Source organism: Trichoplusia ni, chromosome 4 (assembly GCF_003590095.1).
Source record: "Trichoplusia ni isolate ovarian cell line Hi5 chromosome 4, tn1, whole genome shotgun sequence".
NCBI lineage: Eukaryota > Metazoa > Arthropoda > Insecta > Lepidoptera > Noctuidae > Trichoplusia > Trichoplusia ni.
In genome coordinates, this window is record NC_039481.1 from 30,139 (window position 1) to 47,925 (window position 17,787).

Here is a 17,787-nt window from a genome sequence, read left to right on the forward strand (position 1 = left end):
CCCCATCATATCCCATCTTACAGATGTTTTGAACATCCGCGAACCTACATCAGGAAGTCGAACGTTCTCCACAGCACCATAGGCACGTAAGATCCCTTCGATTGACCCTTCCGAATTGACAAGCATGACGGTTTGAAAAGGCAACAAAAGTACCCTTTTTAATACGGTAGGTCACTCCCATATTACATAAAGTCGCCACGTCATAACTCATGCTACAATCGAGACTAACAAGGTGTGAAGTGAATTTAAAAGCCGTTTATACCTTAACTCTCAGTGATGATAACATGCGTGGTACTTTGTAGAAGGTAGTACATAAGGGACATGTCTTTTGCGATTTTTATGATAGGGTAAGATAAGAGATAAGAACCGTCAGTTTTCTATTGCTTGTAGATTATGATGCGGCGGTCAATCATTATGTATCATATATTTAAAAAAAAGCAGAAGTTCGATCCATTTTCCGATTACTACGAGTATTGAAGATTCCAACTCAGGTTTGGATGAACCGCTTGTGGATGAATGGATGACGATATTATTAGAATACTTGCAACATCGTGAAATTATTGAGTGACATGATTTTCCTTGCTATTTATAATATTATGTTTCAATACCTGATTAGTGCAAATTTCTGTCCTATTTTTCTAAATGCAGAGTCGTGCGTTAAAGGTATTAAAAAAGTCCAAAGAATACTTATTGTGCTTGACCTTTACCACTACTATTAATATTCCACACACAATATAACGCTGACCACCTGTCATTACAGTTTCGCAACCACTTTTACTCGCGACTATACTGTTAGGTAACTGAGATTTATGACATAACGCATCTTCCATGACACTTGGTCAATGCACTCATTGACATAATTGTAGACTAGGGACTAAGCAAGCAAGCCTTCATTTTAACAAACAATCGGACATACTTTGCTTGTTGTGTTGATGTTAATTTCGAGAGTTTAAAAGTAAAATATATTTCTTTCAATTACAATAATGGGTACACAAGTAACAATTATTTCGTAACCGATTTTCGGCCATGGTGGCTAGAATCTAGTGCAAATTTTAGAATGTGCGCCAACACAGGTGCAAACTTTGATCCCTTAATCGCGTAGCCCGAAGGATCAACTCAGCAGCACTCTAATTTTTACTTGAAGCTGTAAAATTTATTTTGCTAACGCAAACATAATTCTAAAAGTCTTTTCGTCCCTTGGAATCTAACTCAGAACTTTTGACTTGGCAGTCTCAACACTATCACAGCGCGAAATTTTAATATGAATGCTAAGAAAATTCCTATCTATACATAAGTGAGCCACTCCCATTGCCCTCAACCTCGCTACTGTCCTTAGACTAGATAATCTCTAAACCACGACATGTGCCTAATTGTTCCCATTCTCTAAGCTCTTAAAACAGGGCCTTTTGTTATTATCGAAGAAAGATGGCGGCATAAACAAGCTTCCTCACCAGCATCCAGTCCTGTTTCAAGATCTCTTAATAGGCCTGCTTCTATGTATCATTTATTTCCAAACACAAAGAAGAATGCTGCTATTCAAGTTATAAAGCCTCATTGTAATACTTCGTCATCACAATTTGTCGCCGTACAACTAACCTTTACACCATCGGAAGTCATTACGACACTATCTCCGAAAACGAACAAAATTAATGATACCAATCAAATTAAAATTACCATAAACTTTATATAAACGGTATGCAAACGACCTTTCCCTTAGGCCTTGCCTCGTCAACTCACCATTGTGAAGAACTTGAATACATGTTTTGATTTCACTTATGTCAGCAACATTATCAGCACTTACAAGTCATAATGGACTGTAATTCCTAACGCCAAAGTTCAGTTTTGAATGTCAGAGCTCTGCAGTAATAAGATTTTTGACTTTTGACTCGAAGACATGTTGTCAGCTTGTATTGACAAGCAATTAATTTGAGCCTTTCCATTGTGTAGGTATGAGGTGTTCATATTGATGTCTATGATGTCTTATTTGAGGTAATATATGGCTTATTGATATAAAAAAGGTTGAATACTTGAGAAAATGATTCCATTACCATTGGTATTGAATATTTTGATCTTTGACTCTGTTTTGGTGTAATATAGTTTAGTGTAATGAGTATTTAAATTGAGAAAATATTTTGATCGTTACGGTCTTCAACGGTAATAGGACGATGGGATAGGAAGCAGATTTAAAATTGGAAAAATAGATAGGATTTATAAAAAAGGAACACCTCTCAGATAATTCTGCAAATTATTAATTCCTCTTATCCAAATTTATAAATATGTTAATAAGTTAATGTGAAGCTATAAAGATAAACATTAAATACTTTTTCGTTTGTGACCTTAATCCAATCGAGATACAGAAGTAGTCGTCATTAATTTTCACCATAACCAATGTAGTGTGACGTCATCAGATAAATTACGAACAGTAGGCTAGGTGGAACTGCAATTAAGTTTATTTTTGATTAATATCGTAAGATTGAAAAACCTCTTTTTGATCGAAAAATATATCTTTATTGGAACACACAAAATATGTTTTCGAATTTGTTGGAGCTGAAGATCAAGTATAGGGCCGTGCTTTGGGAGAGGCCTATGTCCAGCAGTGGACTTAGACGGGCTGATAATGATGAAGAAGCTTTCTGGCAACGATATAGTAGTATGGCAATCTTGTGACTGTCTTGAAACTTAACTAAACATTTTTAGTTGGACGACAATTCCAAAATTTATTCGTACCTGTTTTGAGCTACCAGTGCCTGTTGACTTCAAAAGTATTTTTTTTATATATTTCTTACAGAAAAAAAAAACAAATACTTTGCAAGCAGTCTTAACCGTTTCGTTCATTTTGTAAACTTAACGTATACGAGTATCGATCGTATAGCAGACCTGGTTTAAACCTCCAATACTCTAACTCGATCCAAACCCATACAAACCTCGCGTCCATACACACTAATATTTAACGTATACGTCTATCAAAGTTCATCTCACCGAGTAATATAAGACGGTTGCGTCAGAGGTCACTAGCTCACTTACATAACTCTCATTTTTTAATATCCATACGTAAGTTATGCTTGGCCAATGACACAGTTAACTTGAGATATGTGGAGAACAACTATTTTGGAAATATATTTTCGATGATCGATATTATTATTTATGGACTCGGATCTAACATCTGAGCTCCAATTCTAATTTTTGTATTGCAGATAGGACAACATGATTTTTGTTTTTGCCTGCGGCTCTTTTTAAGTTTATTCTGGCAAATGACGTGACCTCTGATGGATCCAGCTAGAACATACAAAAAGACAGTCATCCTTTTTCTACATTTCCAAGTTATTAAGAGATATGTTTTGTTATAGTCTAGTTTTTGTGTTTAATAGCCTATTATTGTTTTCGTCGTGATGGCTTTGCAGTTCTTTGTATGTATTTGTACATGCACGAGGTGCAGTTTTGACTGTTCCGATTGTTAATGTACTTTCTTAATTATTCTAAAACGCTACAGACAAATTGCGAAAACACCGTGCGTTGCTGAAAACGACACTACATTTGGGATTGGGACATTTATCGACATGTAATATTATTATCTTTGTAATAAAATTAGCTTTCGACACAGACTTAACATCCAAAATAAAAGCGATAAATACAAAAAATAATTCACATTTCGTATTTCCCAGAATCGACCTGAATACTTAAAACACAAGGCAATAGATAAGCTTTCATTAAAATTCGAAAGTAATATAATATTTTTTTATCATTAACTTTGATAATCCGGCTCTCAGCTCTGGAGATGAAATGCTTTCGGGTCTAATTAAAATTATTATAAAACTAATCCGCTTACAGCTTAAATTATTATCGTACACGCGTACCTTTGACCCTAATTAATTAAACAAAGGGTGTGATTAAAAGGTAATGGGCCCAGCGAGTGGGGTTTACCACGGTTTAGTTCAAGAGAGCCACTTGTGCAAGAAGACAGAAGATCACTTCGGAAGTTCCTGAAAGACAAAATGGTTTTTAGACACATTTTCTTAAATACGTTAAAATGGTGAATAGTGGTCAGTAATGCAATTACATAGTTTGAATAGTATTTAGTAGTGAAATGAAATGAAATCATTTATTCTGAAAATAAGACATTGATTCATGTCTTTCTTGAGAGCGCTAGAGTCGCTATTTCCCATCTGACTACCCTGAGAAGATATGTCGATACAAACTCAGGGGTCGCAGTCTCTTTTAAAGTCCAGACAAATCCAAAAATGTCCGAGCAAAGTGCATAGAGTATACTATATGCACTCATTTTTTTCTTCAACAGTCTCGATGTAGACCATTATTAAGATTTCTTCACTTTGCATCGGTCGGGAACTAATATAAATTGAACACATACCCTCCATATTAACACCTACTGAGATCTACTTTAAGTGTGGAATTGTCGCTAGATAATATTCAAGTATGATTCACCAGAAACCTATTTTCTTGATACACCTATAATTAAAGAATTTTGCTAATCATACTCAAATAATGGTACTTCTGCTTGTTCAATTCTTTAGTACGGTTACTAAGGCGTATGGTTTCTTAAGACATACTTATAGACGTCTAGTTTCTAGTGATTATTGCGATTATCAAAGGCTTCAAATTAGCGCCTGTCGCCATTAGCTAACAAATAGTGTATTTAAATAATCAGTTAGACAAGGAATTTGTAGCACAATAAATACTTCTAGGCAAGTAACATTACTTCAATCATGAACTATTCGTTGAGTGATTTCTTATATCGTTATTCCTAGTATCAACAACTAGCCTAAGCCTGTTGGGGTCCTCTGTTAAGCATAGGCCACACCCAAACTGCGCCAAAATACCCCATTCGCATTTTTCTTAGTATACCTATTTGTTTAAAAACAACAACTCATATTTATAGAATCCATTTATAAATCCCACCCATTTCCCACCGTATTATAATACACAAAAATATACATAATTCAAAACTATTTCAAAATAAGAACCGTTCCTAAAGAACAAAAGACTCGCATTTTAAAATTCCCCTTTTAAAACCTCTACAGCCATACGTATACAATAACAATTAAACTGAAACGGACTCTTTGCTTGTTCTTTCGAACTGGCCAGTGGACATCGGGCAGTAAAAAGAAAACAATCAGCATAATGTTGCCCGCCGTGAGCGCTCGGCGTAAAATTGCTCGCTTACGTAAATATAGTGTAATTATTTCGTTTTCTTAATCGTTTTGAGCTGTTGGGAAATAAGTTTGGGAGGACGTAATTGTGGTGTATTGTTTTTTCTAATTTCGTGTCAATTTTTTACCTTAGGTTTATAAATAGGTCAACGATTTTCAGAGATTAGGTAATTGTAATTTGATAGAGCCAAATCTTCTTTTTCTTTCTTCTTCTTATTCTCTAAAATTCGAGAATGGCTGAACCGATTTGGCTAATTTTAGTCTTGAAATATTCGTACCAGCCCAGGGAAGGTTTAAACGGTGAGAAAATAGGGAAAAAATGCGGCAAGGAAAAAAAAATCTAATACGCGGGTAAAACCGCGGGAAGCAGCTAGTGAGTGATATAATATAGACTTAGTTTCAGAAGCAAGTTAAAATCATCGACTGCATTATTAACCACACAGAGAGACAATCATAATATGAAACTAAAATTGAAAGTTTTTTCAATTAAACCTAATACTGCAAACAAATCTGACCCAAACCATTAAACAAACATTGCTATAAAACCAAAAAAAAAAGAGAACATCAAATTTAAATCCAACATTTAAAAATGGAGTGTCAATATTGACTTCGAAACCGTTAATTTAAAATTCAAATACCACGTCCGTTACAAAATGCGATAGCAATCACGATCATTAATGTAGGTTGATACCATATAGGCAGAGTCGGGGTCACTCGCTGACATTTTAAAGAATTCGCTCTAAACAATGGTACCGTGAAATCTGTTGTTTTGTTCCCATTGTTCAGGCATAAAGGGAAAGTCCATTAAGTTAGGAAAGCTTGTGAATGAAACGCGGTTTTTATGATTTTCATCCTAGTTGGGATATATCAATTTACGAGCGGTATGTGGTATATGGTATTTTTGTGTGATGAGAAACTGGAGGCACTGTACGCTATAAAACATCCTTTGAAAGACCTTAGTATAAGTTCTATCTTTAGACATTATGTTTAGAAATTTATAAAAATAGAAAATTCCATCGCTTTAGAAACTTTGAAGTCTTTAACTTAGTACTTTTATCGCCGGCCAGTCATTTCCCTCTGAATATTATAAAACCTAAGTCATAAACTGTTCAGCAGATCGTCTAACGCTAGTGCACTTGAGCGCCCCCTACGGGAGCAACATCCATCTACCCTCACACTGACAACACTGGCATCACTTGTACATGAGCAGTCCCCGAGGACGGACGCATACTTAAAATATATTACGTTCTCACAGAGTCGACGTTATTTTAAAGAGGTTGATATTTAAGATATAAGCCATTTTAATATCGGCTCGCCATTGAAGGGTCTTTATTGGCGAAATATGAAATTTCTGAGAGGATCCAGAGTAAGGGTGCTCTTTGTGAGACTGCAATTTTGTGATTTATAGCTTCAAAGTCTCTTTGTTGGGCAATAAGCAGCAAAGGCAGCATAAATTCATTTCCCGTCGTACTCCCACGTATGTAAATGCAACAAAGTGTACCTACTTTATAGAATTTGCCATGTGAAAGTGTACTCATGAATTGTAAAACTAATCGTTTCGATAATATTATGAGATATATCATACGATAATTTCGGAACGTTAGAATATACCTTTCATACACTTAATTTTATCAAGAACTAACCGTACCGGTGAAATTTGTATCGCCTAAAAAAGTATAACGAGTATGATAACACTTTTTACATCATTGCATAACTTGGATAAAACTGCACACGGTGTGCAAATTTTATTAAAATCGGTTTAGTAGTTAAGGAGTCTATCGCAGACCAACAACATGACATCTGATTCATATTTATCAAAATGTACATATATCATTTTATACGTAATACTCCCAACTTAAGAGCACCACACGTACCCAGTAAGGCACGTTCATGTTAACATACGAAACTTGACTATCTATCAAAACAATCTATAGCCACAAAAGAAACAGTACACGAAATACTAATTATAGTATTGGTAACCACTGACATTTTTACGTTTCCGTGAATAAATGAAAAAAAATCCTTCGTTCCAATCGCATGTAATAATTAAATAACAATGAAACCAATACTTGCTTGATTAAATTCTTTGTTTGATAGGATTGTAGTTTTATACGTTATTTAAATGTTGGCGGAACGTGTCGCAGCATGTTTGATTTAAAATGTGAAGTTTTTTTATTGTAACTGTTGTCGAGAGCAGCGTAGTTGACATATAACTCGATCTCATCTGTGTATGAAAGTGTTCGTGTGTTTATCCCCTAAGCGGTTCCAGATGAAAAATCTTCTACCAAAACATGTGCAATCTCCTGAAAAGTAGCTTTCCCCACTTCCCCCTAATGGGTGCAGTAACTTGATCACGTAACGCGAACTCATTAAGCCGGCTCTCAACGCCCTCAGCCTCTCGGCTACCTTAAATTATTCACCAATAAATTCCCAAGACCGTCCATATGTGGAAGCCACAACAGTTGTACCTCAATAATCCACTTACAGTTACGGCAACTTTGCTAATGATGCCGAATACACAGACAGTTTCCAATCAACAACTTGCATATGCAAATAGCCCGGGCTGCCCTCTGTCGGATTCGGCGTTATGCCATTTAGTTCCCATTTCGGACCAACATCCGAGCTCCTAATTGCTCGCCCTGTGTTAACGATTGGAAGGGTTGGATTTATCGGGAGGATTGCCTTGTTTTACTATCGTTTTTTGATTTCGAGGCCCAAAAGTTTGACTGTGATACTCATGTGGAATACGTATATGGGGATTAGGCTTAGCTCTTACGTAAATGGAGTGGTTGGGTATGTATACATAATATATGGACTACCTTCATATTACGACATTAGTTGCGTTGTTAGTATACTCAATACAGTTTACAGGTGGATTCGGGTTCAAGTCTCTTTATACTTACGGAGAAGTACTCTTATTTTGTCTAAAACTAGTCGATCGATATATTTTGCAAAATCAAATCTGTACTGAGACAAAATATAACAAAATATTTTAGGAATTATTAATTTTGTTCTCTAAAATCAATAATAATAGCGGTGATCGAGTTTATGCTCAACAATGTCTATTAGGGGCTGTTTCGGTCACTTATCAGATAAATATTTGTCATGTCCGAAAACCGATGAATTTTCTCGTTAAAGTACTATATTTAGCTGGCTTCGTTCCCATAAGAGCAATACCCTCTCCATTGTTTTCATTCGGCCCTATTGTTAAATATTTTACGTCCATTCATCGATTTCCTAAAATTGGACATTCTGTTAGCTATCGCCAGTATCCAGTTGACAGGAAAAAAGAAATAAAGAACCCTTCCTTTTTGTACTTTCTAATAATAACCCAAATATTTAGAAGACGAAGAAGAGTATTTTTATCAATTTCAAAGCAAGTTGACCTGTGGTAGTGATTGCGTCTACCTTTTGTACCATAATAAGAGTATAGTCGCTAACGCCAACACGAAAAAGGAGAAGCAAAAATTTTAAAGGAACTTAAGCAAACTGTCACTTATATTTTCCTTCCGTCCTCCCTAAATCAATTATGGAGATCACTTTATTGGTCACGTCCAAGTTAATGTCAGATTCCCCTCTGAAACTTGAGGTACTATCAACGTTCAGTTAGTTAGTGTTGAAGCTCTAAAACCTTTATTGAAATATACCCTCCTTTGTAAACAACGAAGCACGTTCAGACGATCCAATTACCAGCTAACAGTATTCCCAATATATTTCAAACCAATTATATTGGTAAGTTAGCATAGAAATTACTTATACTCAATTACGTACAAGGTATCAATATCAGGCAACCGCCTAATATAGGCCAAATTTAGATACACATCTCTGTATACACAGCCTTGCCTATGTTCCAATAACATATTTACCATTCATATATCTGGCCAATTTAGTTCTAAACTCCCCGGGGGTGTAATATATTATTCAGGGGGAGACGGGGTACAATTGGCAATAAATATGCGTTACTTTGCAATAACATGCGATATGAATGGTTATTGTTAGTGGTTGTGGTTCTAAAGGTTTGTGGAACCAAAAATATGGCGCAGTTCTATGTTTCTGGTGTACCCACCCGCGCTTTAGCACGTTCTTGCAATTTTACATCACGGTTTTCGGGGGATTGATTTGTGTGGTTTTATTGTTTTATCTTGCGTTTTCTGACTGTTTTCGTTTTGTATGGGTTCAGATTGGTTTTCTGTTCCGGTTTGGGAGTATTTCGATCGATGTATTGATTTTTTGCGTGCCCCGCGTTGGGCGGCAATACTTCGGTGTCAGAGAGCATAAAATGTAGATCGTCGAGTACACGAGAGAAGTAATATCATACTGTTGTGCAGGAATTTATCTAGCTCCATGACTTCTTCGTGTCGTAATTGCGTCAGCTTACATAAGATTTACGCTTGTAATGACTTGTTACGCAGTGCTTTTTGCAAAATGAAATATGTGTCATTTAAAATACAGTACGGTTTGTTAAACATATACTTTAGATTGAGCCTTCAGTTTTTTTCTAGAAATACTGTAAGAGCTGGCTTAAAAAGTCACTAAAAGTAGAGATGAATGATAGTAAGGAAAACGAATTCTTGGATTCTGGAATGGAAAAATCTAAATTTACATCACAGGCAAAGTTTTTAAGGCAAAGCAGCATACTAATGATATGGCGAGGCACATACGATTGCCTTTTATTTGTCCCAAAACGCTTATGACGGATTTTATTGCCCTATTCAGAATAGCCTGCAAAAGGTCGCACCTACTCCAAACAGGGTTCGGAAACTACAGTTTTGTTCCACTTCTCAAATATATATTTCTCTCAAACCGATCCCGGGCTTAACGTGAAATATGTTCTAGATATCTGCGTACAATGATTGGGATTTTTGTATTAATATTAGTCCGAAGTTTTATACAGGTGCCGTGAAAATTAGATGGTCTTAAATTACCTACGCTATTACTTAATAAGTTGTTCTTGTACCGTAATCAGAAAAAGAGAATATTGAAGGCGAAAATAACGTAGTAGTATTAAAAATAGATGATTATAAATTATTTTTATTTCTGTGACGTTCACAGGTGGTATTTCAAAACCTTATAAATTTAAAACCTTAAAGATTAAATATCTCAATTATACTAAGTAGTATCAATATACAATTTCCCAAAGTTTTAGTACATAAATCGTTCGTTACTTTGTCTCAGTACACATGGTCTGTGAATTAGTACATTTGTAAGACATCATGATATATGGTGACATGTATTAAACTCAAGATGTTAGTTTGCAGTGTGGCTTTGAGTCGTGCCAGCGCATTTAGTTGGTAGATAGTTTGCATTCAGCTCGACACCCAAGGGAATTTAATAGGGGAAAACATTGTAGAGTATTACGTAGTCGACATTTATATAAGTATTGGCTGTTTGTAGTTTGTGTGATATAAGTAGCGCAATGTATATGGTTCATTCTGTTTATATTAAATTGGGTGGGTATGGAAAATCGGGCTTTTTATCTAAAGTAAGTGGAAGGCAGTTTTGTGAATACAGTTTTATCAACGTCTTGATTTGAACTATGGATTGATATGAAGATGCCCCATGTTGGGTGACACTAAATTCATAAGGGTATCAAACTGATTGTAAAAATTATACAAATCCGTGCATCTAAATATTTCATTTGATTTTAATTTAGGTAAGAAGGTTATCGATTTTTCGACTATACTGCTTCTGTTGACGTTAGCGCCATATCACCGGTTTACATTTAATAATTATTTAAAAAGGTCTCTCTAAAAATACAGCTTTCCAAGAATGGATCGAAAACAATGCTGAACATAGAATATAATTTTGATATGTCGACTAAAAGCTTATGAAAGCCGGATAATACGCTGCTATATTACCTTGTCGGGAACTCTGTCAAGGAAAATTCCTTCATTAATTCATCAAGACTTCGTACAAGCAAATGAGGAAATAATAAATATAAAAAAAACATCCAACTCTACTAAGACACCTTCGTCAGACAATTTCACCCTCTCCTGAGATTTTCAACTGTACAAAAAATATCACACTTAATTACGACCTTTTCACGCAGACATTTTAAAGCTTTCCTAAGTAATATTTAAGGGTTTCAAAATCCCTTCAGAAAACGACGCTAATGTATTTTGAGAATACGCCGCGGAGGGGATAGGAATTTTTTAATTGAACTCGAACGTTCTCTTGTTTTATATTTTTGGAGCATCGTGGTCGAAACTTGGGGTACCTATGTCAAATTATATTACAGCTAGTTTATTTTGTTTATGGTTCCGGTTATTTACTGGCTTTACTTCAATATTTTCGTCACGTTAAATTTATTTATGTGGTAACTTTTAAACAGAGTATTTTTTCTTTATTTCCCATTTAATTTCTGCTTGTAACTTTATTTTCTGACATGATTAAACTCTGCTGTTTTACAAATTCACACCTTGAAAGTATGTTATTTCTTATATTCGTTAAAATTATACCCTCTAACTAAGGTAATCCTTATTTCGCTTGGGTTTTACAGATATTAAAGACACATGGATAAGGATCGAACGCGTGACACGCCAAGCACGGTAGTTTTAGCATTGTGACCTTCCACCACTCGGCTATCCGTGCAGTTCTTTCTTTAAACTCTCCAACTGCTTTTCCAACGCATTTTCATCCAATCCCATGTATTGGACCAGCTGATGCAACATTTTATGTCCCGAGATCGGCGCTGAAATACCTATATGGATAATAAAAGTCCATTCGCGTAAAAAAACGCCAGCAACCGGGATGATTCAGTGAGGGACACGAGTGGGGATAAAAAGAACTAAATGGACCGACCATTAGTTCCCATTCCCTTCTGGTTTTCTTTAGTTTTTATTTTATGCGGTTCGGATGACCTCGCGTGAAGTTTTGTTCGGGAACATTGGAGATGGAAGGGTTGCTGATTGTTTAGGATTTATTCTATCTTCGTTAGGTTCGGCCTTCGTTTGTTTTGTAGCTAAAATTAACATTTCGCTTACATTCTAATCAGCAGTTTATCAAAACTGGATGCCACAAGAAATTTCAAGTGAACTCTTTGCTAAATTCAGCTGTTTCATTTCAGCTGATTTTGACAGATTTCGCTCAGCAGTTAAGTGACTGATGAGAGTAAATTAATTAAATGAATCTTGATTCGTTTGTGGTGGGTGGAGTACTTTATATCAAAATAATACCACTTTGACTTTGAAATCAAACAAGAATTTAACCATATTTTAGAATCCTATGAAAACTGATGGTCCAACACAATGGTTCAAAAACTCAAGATTTTGTTAACTCAAAATTCTCCTGGAAAATCCAAAATACAAGTTCTAAAATCCCAGCATAGTAACTCGGGTGCCTTCAGTGCAGCAAAATGCATTAAACGCCATTCTTCTCAGGATCGACAGGTTACGTCAAGGTACAGAGAGATCTCCACTTGTCATTGTCAGAGTCTTAAAAGTAAAACGTTGCCTCACGAAAGGATTTTCTCCCGTGTCATATATCTCAGTGACTCACGTGCCCTAGTCTATCCAAAACTTAGATTTGGGATAGACTGGATGCGTCAAAATTTTTGAATGGATCGGGCAAAGAAGGGCTTCATGTATTTTGTGAAAGATTTATAAAAAAAAATAGCACGATCTACAAGAAGTTGTATCATTAACAACTAATAAGAAAATACAACTTTTAACGTCATTTTAGCGTTCATTTGAAATGTTTGTTTGATACTGGTTTTATCAGCAGCAATTATTCAATATTTTTGCTTCTTTTAACCGACTTCTAAAAGAGGATCAACTTGGAAGGTTTTTTAAGAATAAAATATAATGTTAAAATTATTTTAATTCACATCCATAAATAGGTTAAAAAGACTGTATAACACATTTAGATAAACCCAAAATGAAGGTCCCAGTGCCATAAATATTTTAAAGAATATTGAACTGCTCGGATTAAATAAATACCTTATTTTAATTTAATGTCAAAAGGTCACTCGGTCCGGTCTGTTTATCGACATAATTTATTCGATGTTTGACCAGAACATTAATTAGTGTCATTATATATTTAACAAATTAGTGTATTGTAAATCTTCAGGTGATTAGGCTTATTGGTGATAATATGATACATTTTAGGCAGGTTTCGTTTTTTCTTAGTATATTTTTATTGGAAAAAAAAGGAATAGTAAATTTTTTTCGGCAATTTTTTTTATCATTAAGCCATTAGATTTACAATACCATTTACGACCTATGGTTGTGGACACTGAAAGTATTTGCTCTTTGTTTAAATTCTCGTAGTAGTATTCCCATGGGATTTGAAAAGTGACAGACAAAAAAAGAAAAATTTAAATACAAAAAATTTTTGCATCAATCACTTATCTCTATATAAGATTCAAATCACCATCCAAACTCGCTTTCATCAGAAACAACACACTAATTATCCTCATTCTGAGTTAATGTAATAAAATAAAAACCACAGGGAAAACCTGAAAGTATCTAAATAAGTACATTGTAAGACGCGTCTCAAGGAAATTGGGTTAATTAATGATCCCTGAGTGCGGTGGTTGAGCGAGCAAGCTGTTACATTTGTACACCATTAGGCTTAATACATTAGAGTCTTGACATAAGAGGTCATGGCCTGGAGGCCAGTGCTCCTATTTGTAGACTAGGTGTGCTGACAAAACATTTGAAAGCCATAGCTTGGGTACAGTATGAATTTTCCCAATTAGATGCAGTTTTTCCAACAAAAAATCTTAAATTTTGGCGATGATAACGGATACCTATTCATTTGAATAGTCCTGCACTTTTCAGTTAAAGATAACTTGCTACCTGTACCCAAAGACTTTGTTTACGTTTAAAGAAAAAATCAACCTATCCAACCTACATCCTCAAACCTATAATATTATACTCGACCATTATTACCTTAAGGTTCTTTCTAGAACAATAAAAAATTCCACATGGTATTTAAAATTTGACCGAACTCAATTTAATCAGGTTGTATAAAGGTTGTTCTTTCTTGTTTGCTATTTTAATTGAAAGTCATTTCATACAACCCTTCCAGTGACCACAGCTTTCAAAATGACTCTTGTAGGCGTCCCTTATTGACATTTCCTTAGATACTGACCGATATTAATACATTATAAGGTCAGTGTTAATTCTTTTAGAAGATCTTTTATCTTCGCACTCTGACTAATTATAATTATCATCGCACATGTCCTTGGGATGTGGGTGTTGCATAGGATGTAGGGAGATGGATTTTTATACGCCCACATTCCACTTAAAATAACAATAGGTAATTGCAGGATGAAAAGAATAATTAGATGAAGTCGGTTACAACTCAGAAAGTTTTTTGGATAATTATGAATTGTATTGACTTTGATCTGTAACTTTTCAGTTTTTCTACGCATAATGTAATATCTGCTTATAGATTCCCCACTCCTGGACACAGGCGAATGTCTTGTCAAATACAGGGAACATTGTATATATTTCTAACATGAAATTAAACATAAGTTTAGTGAATATAACCACATAAATCTACGATTTACGATTCTTATTTTTATTATTAGCCCATTTATTCATTTATTTAAAACTCTTAAACTATGACTACATGTTTAGAAACTTAATGCGATAGCTACTTTAATACTTGCAACATCTTTGTTTTAAAACATTCAATAACAAACACATAAAACATATATTGTTAAACAAATACAAAAAAAAAAAATCTAAGAAGAAGTCAACAAACGTTAACACAGAACCCATTTGAGTGGGACGGGAACATCTAAGTGAAAATTTTGCGGCAAATGATAAATAACAGGGTGACGGCCGAATTTTGATGGCCACCCTTTGTATCGTATCTTGTTTCTGAGAGAGCTTATCCGTCCTTCGCATAATAGTGTGGACATTCGACTTGTTATCTAAGACGCCCGTCCGACCGATATCATGGCTAATGGATTTAATGGCGGAACAGACCTGATGCCAGATCAATTTTACATAAGTTCGGGTTGATGTTGTGTTGTATTATAGAGGGGTATACATGATGTGTCAGGTACAGAGAAGGTTGTGTTACGACCTCCTTAGTATCTTGTACAACGTAACTACCGAAACACACCATGATGTTTGTTCCGAATTTGGGTGTCATTTTTCTGTAATTACTGTGTGTGTTTAGAAAATAGAAATATGTAAGTATGTTAACGCGATCATTACGGTCCAGAACAGAGAATCTTGAAGTATTTGGAGGAGACATTTGTCTAGCAGTGGAAGACAGTGAGTTACCTTGTACTCATAATACAAGTTTTGTTTAGTTTGAAACTAGATGGCTCTGCGTACAGTTCGAAAAGTATGAAAAAAAAAGTGCAATTCTTGCTTTGATTTTTATTGAGGGATACGGTATTGCGCTGCCGTTCGTGTCGCATTGCCGTCAATCCGATTGAGATTATCGAAGTGAAGAAAAAGAGAGTTCAACTGAAGTGTGTTTTATCACACACCGAATTGAAAAAAGATGTAAAATTCACATAAATTATATTGTTTTTAGAATTATGACCCATATGGTTATGAGAACATTTTAGACCTGGACACTAACAAATACTTCTTAAATTAACATTTTTGAGCTAGTAAAAGAGAAAAGCCACAACAACTCTTACAAATCTTATAAACAAAGTCGTCTTTAGCCGTGTAAAGACGTCACGCAAAAAAATATTGCAGATGAATCAATTAAGATCATAAAAGTGCCGGCAATTTTGTTTCTGACGATTATCATTTTAATTAACCGTATAACGCGAATCAGTCGCTTTTTTTAATCATGTTCTTCAGAATGTCACTAGGCAAGTTCTAATTTAGGAATTCAACTTATTTATTACTAACTGTTGCCCGCGACTTCATCCGCGTGGTTGGAAGATATAAGTTATCATAACTATATTATACCTGCCCTCTCTTTTCCACATTTTACATTGTATTTTCGCTCGCGTATATAGCCTAAAACCTTCCTCAATTAATGGTTTATTTAACACAGAAAGAATTTTTTTAATTTGAACCAGCAGTTCCTGAGATTAGCGCGTTCAAACAAACAAACAAACTTTTCAGCTTTATATATTAGTACAGATTTAATTATTATGCTCTATTAATGAAGACTCCATTCAGGATATATGTAACACAACAGATACTGTTGTGCAAATACCAGTTCAATTCTGAAATATCTGTGGAATGCAAATTAATTAATTCCGATACTCCAATCAGCTGATTTACATACCAAAGCAATGTTATCAGTAATATGTACTCTGTATATGTGTAAGCTATTGAGATGTTGATTATATTGCGGTTTTATACCGCCTTGCGTGTGTATCTACTAAACTACTGAACATCATAATCACGGCTTTCTATAATACATAGATTTGGTTTATAGTTTCTCAATGATTGTGAATGGTGATTTATAAGCAGATTTGCATCGTAATGTTGGTTTTCGTTTTTTCGAAATTAATATGATATTTTCTATTCAACTTTATTCGAAGTGTAGATGAAGAAAGCCTTTGGGAAGTTTTGCTTGCAACAAATTACTATTACAAATTTAGTTTTCTACTTTTATTATATAAACACGGAGAATTTTACAAAAAATAGGTTTAGTTAACAATATAATGGGTTCCTATTATACTATATTAGTATATATTGTAAGACCGCTGCTAGACGACATAAGAACAGTTCTAATATAGTTGCAAAACCTGAATACTTTTAATATAGCACACAACACAGTATTTTTTATACTAGTTATACGTACAATACATAAATACGCCTGTCACTCTGAGTGATTGAATTCTTGTGTCGCGGGGGTTTCTCAAACATTCGATTTAATGCACATAAAAACAAGCATTGTACATCACAGAAATGCTTTTCCTGCGCGAGCATCGAACCCAAAACTATACTACTAGACTATCCATGCAGTTTTAAATACCATTCTATCTCAGGCCCTAAAACATAGCAAATCAACAAAAAAGAAGTTTCATAACTTATGACATAATATTTCTAACCTCAACCTTATTAAATATCATACCTCGTGGCACTTGAAGGTCTGACGTCACAGTTACGTCACAGGCTAATCTCTCCGTTATCTACAGAAGACTACAACAGCCCTTGACGGAGGCATTATCAGTCCCTTGGGCACAGGCTCTAAGGCTCTCCATACCATTGTCCATTATGAAAATTCCCTCCGATAATATATTTTTTTATGAAGTTGCGTAGAATATTTTTATTACAAAAGTGTTGGATTACTTAATTAAAGTATTGAGATATCTGATACCTTTCCTTAGTGGTTTTTTTGTTGTTCGGTGTCTTGTAGACTGTTTTTGTAAAGATATTGTTTTTGAATAATAAATAAATGTAGGGATTTCCGAGCTTTGTTTCTCTTTGCTTTTAATTATTTAGGTATTCGTAGTTCGTCCCCGTATTTGAATATTCAAAATGAACATTATCTAGAGGTCGCAAATATTTTTATAGAGCGGCGTTGTTATTGTCAATTTATTAGAAAAAAACAATTGTTAAAGACAAAATCACAAACACTAAGATTAAAACAACAGGTTTATTAGTCCTTAATTATTAACATGTTTTGACTGTGCAAGTACCTTGTATAAACAAGTACTTCTGACACCTGGGATTAACACATATTC